This window comes from Phacochoerus africanus, chromosome 4 (genome assembly GCF_016906955.1).
Source record: "Phacochoerus africanus isolate WHEZ1 chromosome 4, ROS_Pafr_v1, whole genome shotgun sequence".
Classification (NCBI taxonomy): domain Eukaryota; kingdom Metazoa; phylum Chordata; class Mammalia; order Artiodactyla; family Suidae; genus Phacochoerus; species Phacochoerus africanus.
The window spans coordinates 83,441,851-83,450,117 of record NC_062547.1 but is presented as its reverse complement, the minus strand read 5'-3'; the positions used below and the strand labels follow the sequence as shown (position 1 = coordinate 83,450,117).

At 45.8% G+C, this 8,267-nt stretch overlaps 1 long non-coding RNA gene across 1 annotated transcript; it reads left to right on the top strand.

Moving 5' to 3' along the window:
- The first annotated feature begins 569 nt into the window (after positions 1-569).
- LOC125124320 (uncharacterized) lies at positions 570-7,749 on the top strand. The gene is made up of 3 exons (XR_007134261.1): positions 570-644; positions 741-953; positions 5,895-7,749. It is a non-coding gene; the product is annotated as an uncharacterized LOC125124320 (long non-coding RNA).
- The last annotated feature ends 518 nt before the right edge of the window (positions 7,750-8,267 follow it).

Here is an 8,267-nt window from a genome sequence, read left to right as displayed (position 1 = left end):
CACAAGCTGTGTTTCCTCAATCCTCAAGTTTAGTAGAAGTGACTGGCCCCTGATTCTGAATGCATATGTATCCAAAGGCAGTAGAAATGTGTATTTTAATGGACCAAGAGTCAAGTTCTGAGCTTCTATAAGGTAATTCCTTTTGCAAAGCACAGTGTGGGCTGGGGCCTGGGCACAGCCAACTCGGCCCTTTCAGGAGCCAGGTGGCTGGGGACCAAGCCTTCTGGTAAAGCACTGGGGAGACACCCCAGAGCAGGAGCTGGGGGGTGGGGGGTGGGATGCAGGCTGGGAGGGGATTGAGGGCTGCTTTCTGGGAATTTTTCACAAATCTCCCCCTGTGTTCTCCCAGCAGCTCTGAGGGCACATTCATACCCAGGCACTGGGGTCTCATTCTGCTTTTGGTTGACAAGCTCACGTCACGCAGGTTCAGGGGAGTAAACCCAGGCAGAACCTCTCCCTGGGAACTGCCAACCAGGGACTTGGGCATCTTTACCAGCTGAGAAGAAGCTGGTGGAAACCTCTACTCCCTTCCAAGACACTCATCATTTTTCTTCTTCTTTCTTAGAGGGATGAGTGACTAGAAGTGACAATGAGCTCTTCTTCACCAAGGTGCTTCACGGGGCTGCCTTCTGGGAAGCTTCAGTGTAAGTTTGGCTCAGATACCATAAGCTCTGGTTTTCTTCCCCGTTTTTTAAACCAACGTTCATTGTTTTTATTTTCTCTTTCCTTGCATTTTCAAGTGTGCATTAGGCAAACATTACAAAAGCACTGATAAAATTCTAAGTAAAAGGCAAGGAAAACCATCCATGATCCCATCGCCCCAAGAACCGTCAAGCTGTTTGCAGATTTTCCTCACTCTCTTTTGCTCAGAGCCACGTGAATATACAACGTCACTGGCATAATTACAGCAGAGAGACATTTTGCATCCATTTATTCCCCCTGCACATCATATGGTAAGCCTTTCTCCATGTCATCACATAGCATTTATGTTTATCTTTCTAGTCTTTGCTTGCTCATCCCATTGCGTGAATATAATGTACATAATTGACGTAGCCACTTTCCTGCACTTAATCAATGTGAATGGCTTCCAGCCTCTTGCTGTTACAGGAAAGCACTGTGCTTTTCCCTCTGGAATTAGTTTCTCGTGATAACTTCCTCAGAGTTTCCTCTCTGTTTTTGCTTTGGATCCAGAAGTAAATGCTATCTTCCTGTTTACAATGTCTTTTGCGGTCTGAGGGCTGGGAGTCGGGGAACACCTCCTCCCCAGGTGTTCTGGGCCATGGGAGATGGACGGGGTGGGAGGGGGGGCACGGGACTTTATAAGGAAGTGGAGAAAACGCAGTGTGCAGCTAATTAGCAAGTGCCATGAAGCAAGTCAGAACTTTATGGCTTTCCTAGAATTGATGACGGTTTCTAAGCAGGCCTGCCCGGTCTCTTGCAGGTATGCACAGCCTTCAAGCCCATGTGGTTTTCGGCTGCGCTGGGCCTCATTCTTTGTTTAGCCCGTGATCCTGTAACTGAATATCAGTTAATAACTTTTCATAATAATGTAGCTTGGATCAGCTTCGAGGTCCAGAGATCTGTCTTTTCCAGACTCCCGCTGCCTCTCTGGCACAGCTGCTGGGAGGGTGAGGGGGCCCTGGCTGTCCCCAGGGCAAGAGCCACATCCCAGCTCAGGGAGGGCCAGCTGCACAGTCAGCAAGTAGAGAGACCAGTGAACAGAGCTCACCCTCCAGCAGTAACTTATCTCCTCTGAATCTGCCAGGAGGGTCCGGGTCCTAGGACTTAAAAAAAAAAAAAAAAAAGCCAAAGCCTTTAGCTGAAAAATATTTTAAGGCAGTTTCCAATACACAGGCCATCTCTGTCTGTGTGACTTGCTCCACAGGCATCCCTGAGAGGTCCAAGGTCCCTTAGAGTCTTGAAAATGGCTAGGTCAGCCCTGTGACTGAAGGAATTCTCCATCAACTGTAGGATTTCCTCCTCGTTCGCCCTCTCCACCCTATCCCACCTTCTGCTTAAAGGGGTCCTGCCACCTGTCCTGCTGTCCCCTCTCCCTAGTGGCTGTGATCAAGGCACTGGATGGGAGCAGGCCCATCACAGCTGGGGTCTTCCTGCCCCACCATGCCCCGAGGCTTCACACTCTGCCCAGAAGGTAAGCGATGCCCTTGGACCGCAAGGACCAGCAGTCTCAGGGAGGTGGGGGTCCCACTCATCCTACTAGGATCTGCAGGATTATCAGAATCACCAGGAAACTGCTGACCACTACGTTTGCCTGGGCCCTATGGCAGATCCTCATGGCAGTTCGGCAGGGGTGAGAGCAATGAGGAGAGACGTTTGTGAGCCTGGGAGTGTGTCCTTGCCATTGTTAGGGAGCAGAAAACACCCCCAAGGAGTACCTGCCAGGGACGGGGGAGCAAGGGGAAGCAGGAAGCTCGGTTTAACTTGGCTGTCACCTGGGAAGGAGAGACAGGGCTTGAGGAAGCAACAGGGAGATGGGCCGATGCAGCCTGAAGCCCTGCACAGAAAGCAGAGTGATGGGGAGTCAGTCCAGCATGGAGGTGTCCCAGACTGGCCTGGCAAGAGATCGTCACCCCTTCAGTGTTCTCATCCACTCGGCTGGACCCACCAGACACCCCTGCACCTGAGGCCTGAGAGCCAGGGAGAGAACTGGATTTTTCATCTTCCCTCACCCCATATCCCAGCATCCAGCACAGGTCCAGGGCCTGGGCATGCTCAACCAATACTTGCTGAATAATAAAAAGTATTACAATGCTTGAAGAACTTACAGCGACTTGGGAACTGTGCTAACCCTGTTACTCTTGTTCCTGCATTTAATCCTCACAACCACCCTGGGTGGTGGATGCTGTTATTATCCTCATTTTAGGGATGATGCTGAGGCCGAGTGAGATCAGGTATTTGGACCAGGGTCTCACGGCTAACGAGAGACGAGTTGGGGTTAGAACCCGGGCCACAGTGGTCCTGCTTTCAGGCTGTCATGGCCCATGTGGCCAGCAGGTTTTGTTGCAAGAGTCAGCCCCCAAACTAAAAAGCATCACAAATTACACACACTGTTAAGTGTCCTTAGCGCCTGACCCTAACAGATGACATTATTCCTATGGAAAAATGTCCTCATCATTTCAAACATGAGGCTTAAGAAAATCCAACTGGTGCCTGGCCAAATGGATGAAGGCAGAGCACAATTTGGGCTTCTCAGTATTCCTAAATGCTATACTTTTGGATGACAATCCCAAGAAGTAAAGCCAAAAAAAAAAAAAAAAAGCTTTCATTAAATAGTGTGTTGATTCTTAGAACATCTGCCCTCCATCTCTCCCAACCTGCACCCCTTCGCTCTCCTTGAGATAATTCGAAGAGCAACTCAGAGGTCTGATTGGCTCTGGCTAAGAACTGGTTGTGGCAGGACACAGGTCAAAGGGAGACTGTTCCCTGCCAGCCCTGGCATCTGTACTATTTCCTGAATGACCAGCCAACTTTGGGGCTCAGTGTCCTCTCACTAGCCCCTGAGACCCTTCCCGTGGGGACCCAAATGCTCACAGAGGCACCAGATCCAGCCAGCACCACTTCCTGGGGATCTTCCAGCAGGGACATGGGGGCAGCCTCCACGATTCTTGTGGACGTGAGAAAAGTTCACAAGCAAATGCCAGAGTGAGAAGGTTGTCCGCCTTGCTCTCTTCCACCTGGGGCCAAACACATCCATCTTCTTCAGTCTCTTCCTAGCTGCTGGGAGGGAGGCAGCCCAGAGAAACCCCTAACAAAGCACTTCTCTTAAGCAAGCTGACTTGATGGACACATTATAAGGGAGGGTGGCTCAGCCTTCAGAAATGCTTGACAGCAGGAAGTGAGAGGGAGTGAATCCGAAAGTGTGTCCGGGGTGTGGGGGAGTAGAGAGTCAGGGAGGCACTGAACCATTTTCACACTCAGAAGGGGCAGCCTTTTGCTCCCTAAGTAATGCAGCACAACACCAGCTGAAACAACAGGGACTCCCTGGCAACACAACTGTCCTCTTCCATTCACCTAAAACCTTTTCTCTGCCCTTGTTAGTAGATATGAGTGAATGTTCATTGGTCCCAGAACGATACACTAGCTTAAAAATGGCAGCAGTCATTGGTTTATGACAGAGGCAAACAGAATCTTCAAATAGTTCCTGCCCTATCTTCAGCCAAGATCCAACCACCTTCTATCTCCCCATGGGTTTCTCTTCAGGTTGATATTAAGGCTCTGGGGTCCTTGGTTTTCCTCTCACCTCCCCAGCATTTTTCAGAATTGGATTTTCTCTGCCCTACTGTCCAGAACAGGAAAGAGGTCTACTTTTGAGTATGCATTTCGTAACCAGCCACATTATCAAGTTACCTTATTTTATTTGTCAGGATTCAGAGTCCTTATGTGACTCCCTAACCTTTTGTGACTTAGCATCCCAGGAAACTCTGATAATATATTTCCATTTTGAATGTAATTCATTTTATACGCCAATATATATACATGTGTGGGTTTCCATAGGCTTTAAATTCAAAGTTTACTTTCGGTGTTTACCATGTCATCAGGATATGCCTACATGTGGATTTATTTTTTCCTGCAAATAATTTGTATCCTTTTGATTAGAAGCCTCAAGTCTTTCTCCAGGGACATTATTGCTGTTCCCCTTTTTACACTGTCCTCTGTGACGCCCATAAGGTGGCTTGATGTGTAACTTTATTCTTTTCCTGTGAAAAGTGGACAAATTTCTCATAGTTCTCATTTATTAAGTTCAGTGTCCGGCTTGCTGTGTTTATCTCTAGCCCCACCACTGCACCGTGAATTTGCTAATCTCTGAAAATCTGAAAGCAGTCCCTGATAATCTCATATTATGGCTTTAGGGATCTCTGCCCATGGGTCTCATAGTTTTTCTAAGTGCTTCCCTGTTTCTTGGAGGTGGGCTCATCTTAGCTCTGAATCTAAGAACAGCCCTTTGGAACAGCCTTATCTTTTGCTATGTCCAGTGAGTTTTCATCTTCCCTCCCTTCCTTTCTTCCTTTTCAACCTCAAGGGGATGTCTCTGCATGTCTAATATTAGATATGAAGATAGATTTTATCAGATTTTTAGAAGGTACTTGTCCAAATATTCCAGTCCCAGACTAAATAGGAACACTGAAAGTTTAGGTTTTCTCTAGTCTGTCTGTGAAGCACAGGAAGAAAACGAGATCAGAAAAGAAGCCATGGGCAGGTGTGTTTCGACCCCCAAGAAGCATTTCTTGTGCACACATGCTCTGACACACTGAAACTAATGGCCCTTACTTCTCTCTGTGTGTTGTGCGCGCATGTCCAAGGCAGGCAGAAGTTCCTGGGCCAGGAATCGAACCCACACTACAGCAGTGACAACCCCAGATCCTTAACCCACTAGGCCACCTGGGAACTCCTAATGGCTCTTGTTTCTAAGTGAGGTGGATGCCCTCTTGAATAGATGGCTGAAACAATGGCAACGGCCCCTTTTTTCTGGTCTTCCAGGTCATACCAGGTAACACTGTGGTGTGATTCCTAGGCTGAGCTGCTTCAAGTGTGCAGTTAAGATTTTCCCAGACCTGTTTGCTCCTGACTCACCCCACTCCTTGCCCCTGTTCCACCAGCCATGAAAATGTATTTTGACTTTGTTAGTAATCATAGTCTCTTCTTTCTAGGTATGTTTTTCTGTCACATATTTTTAAAATGGCCCATGCCATCCCCACCCAAAATTTTCCAGCCCTTACAATTACTCAAGGATGAGTAGTTCCCTTCCCCTTGAAAATGAACTGGCCTTTATGGACAGAATACAGTTGAGGTGACATGGCATGATTTCTGATGCTAGGACATAAAAGGCAACATAGCTTCAACCTGTTTTTCTCTATCTTTTCATGCACCTTGAGAGCCCTGAGCCAACTTCTAAGAAGTTTTCTGCCCTAAAGCCACAATGCTGGAGAGAGAAAGAGGATGTGCCAAGAATACACAGCCATAGAGGTGCCCTGGGACGCCACGAGTCCTCCCAGCATATACCATGGGACACGAGAGGGAGCTTTCAGATGATTCCGTTTTCCAGCTTTGAAGATGCTCCAGCCAATACCCAGTGGAACACAGATAAGTTGATCCCACCAAGCTTTACCTCAAATGCAGATCCAGGGGCAAAATAAATGTTGTTGGTTTAAATCACTAAACTCAGGCTGCTTAGTCACACAGTCACCCAGTAATGAGTGGAACACATTTAACTTGCAGATGGGTGCTTCTTCAACTCCATCCATTTGCATATATTGAAAGCCTGGGCTTTCAAGTTACCCTTCCCTGGTTCATACGATATTTTCTTTAATATATTTTTTATTTCTTATTCATATACAAATATTTTTTTAATTCTCATTGCTCATTTCATTAAAATTGTAGGTAAAGAGGAAAATATGGCCTCAAATCACCACAGAAAATAGAGATTTGGCTTCCAATTCAGACACTATGTTATATGCTTAAGTCCCCATTCTTTATTCACGTGACAGTATAAATGAATTTATCAGATCAGCCATTGTCATTAGCCCAGCTATTACTCTCTTTGGCCGTACCTGTGTGTATACATGATATTAATAATTTGGGGGGATTTTATGTGTTCATATGTTCAATTGATAGGATAAACTATGCCTAAATGTTGTTAATTCAGCAAGGCAGCTCAGCACAAAATAACCAGAGCAGAGTGCTACCTAAGGATAAGTAACAATAACAATGCCCTCCCAATTTCATGTGGAATCAACAGATTCTCAAATCACCAGAATCTGTATATAGAATGTCAAAAGCAAAAGATTAAAATTCCAAAAATATGACAGTTTTGTAAAATGGGGAATAGTTGATCATCTTCCATCTGGGTTGACAGATGATCTGAAGTGTTGAAAATATTCCTGAACATGCTCTGTTACAGAGGATTTGCATTGTCCTCTTGTCCTAGTTGGTTTCTAGATGTTGAGCCCTGAAACATTCTTTTCCTCATCCTAATGGGCATGTTCTTTTTTGCATTTCTTCTTCTAATGACAACATTTGAAGAGTCTTTGGGGGAAATAAGCTCTCCGGTGAAGGTGGGAGAGGCAGAGAGTCACTGGTGATGCAAAGAGCACAGGTGCAGAGGCTGGAATTGGGACTAGGTCTTGGCACTGCCACTTCTCGGCTCATGAACATGGGCAAGTTACCATCTTGGAGCACCAGTGTCTTTCTCTGAGAAATAGGCATAATTATACATATCATTTTGCTCAGGCTGTCATAAGAAAGCACCATAGACCTGGTGGGTTAGACAACTGAGACTTATTTTCTCATGGATCTGGAGGCCAGAAGTCCAAGGTCGAGGTGTCAGCTGGACTGGTTTTTTTTCTGTGGCCTTGCTCCTTGGCTTGCAGATTGCCGTCTCCTCCCTGTGTCTTCATGATCCTCCCCCTGTGCCTGTGTCCTAATCTCCTCCTCTTTCAAGGACACCAGTCATGTTGGATTAGGCTTCACCACAATGACCTCATTTCAACTTAATCACCTCTTTAAAGACACTCTCTCCAAATGCAGTCACATTCTGAGCACTGCGGGCTAGGGCTTCAACATATGAATTTTGAGAAGACAGAGTTGGGCCCATAACTCCTACCCTAAAAAAGGTGTTTTGAGATACTGTAAATGAAGTTTCTATACACAATAAAGATGCTAAAAATGTTAGCTCTGTTTCTTCCTTCTCTCAGCTCGAGATTCCTTTGTCCAGGGTGGTAGAAAGGAATGTATTTCCTTTATCTTCAAATTAACTTACCCTCTTCTTCTTCCCAAGAAATTATTTGTGACAAATCATGGGAAGATAATCTATCTTAATATTTTTCTTTTCCAAAGATACTACGTTATTAGTCTCAAAAGGAATTTCAACAATTTTCTTCCTCTCTTCTGGAATGTCAACATGATGTCTGGAATGGCAACAGCCACCCTGAGACTAGGAGATGACCTTGAGGATGGAAATCCCATATAAGGCAAAGGCGTGAAAAACAGAAGACACTCAAGGCACAGAAGACATTGTGTAGATACCTATCAACTTTGGACAGCCTTCCTCAGGACTTCATGATGTACGACGGGAAAAAAAAACCCAAAACCACAATGCTCTATATTACTTATGCTACTGTTATTTTAGCCCCAAATAATTCCTAACTGATGTGGAATTTGAGATCAGTGGCAAAATTTAGGGTGCTGGTTAACAAACTAATAGGTTTCAAAGGAAACTGGCTTCATGTCCTTCAAAGCTTACTTTCCAT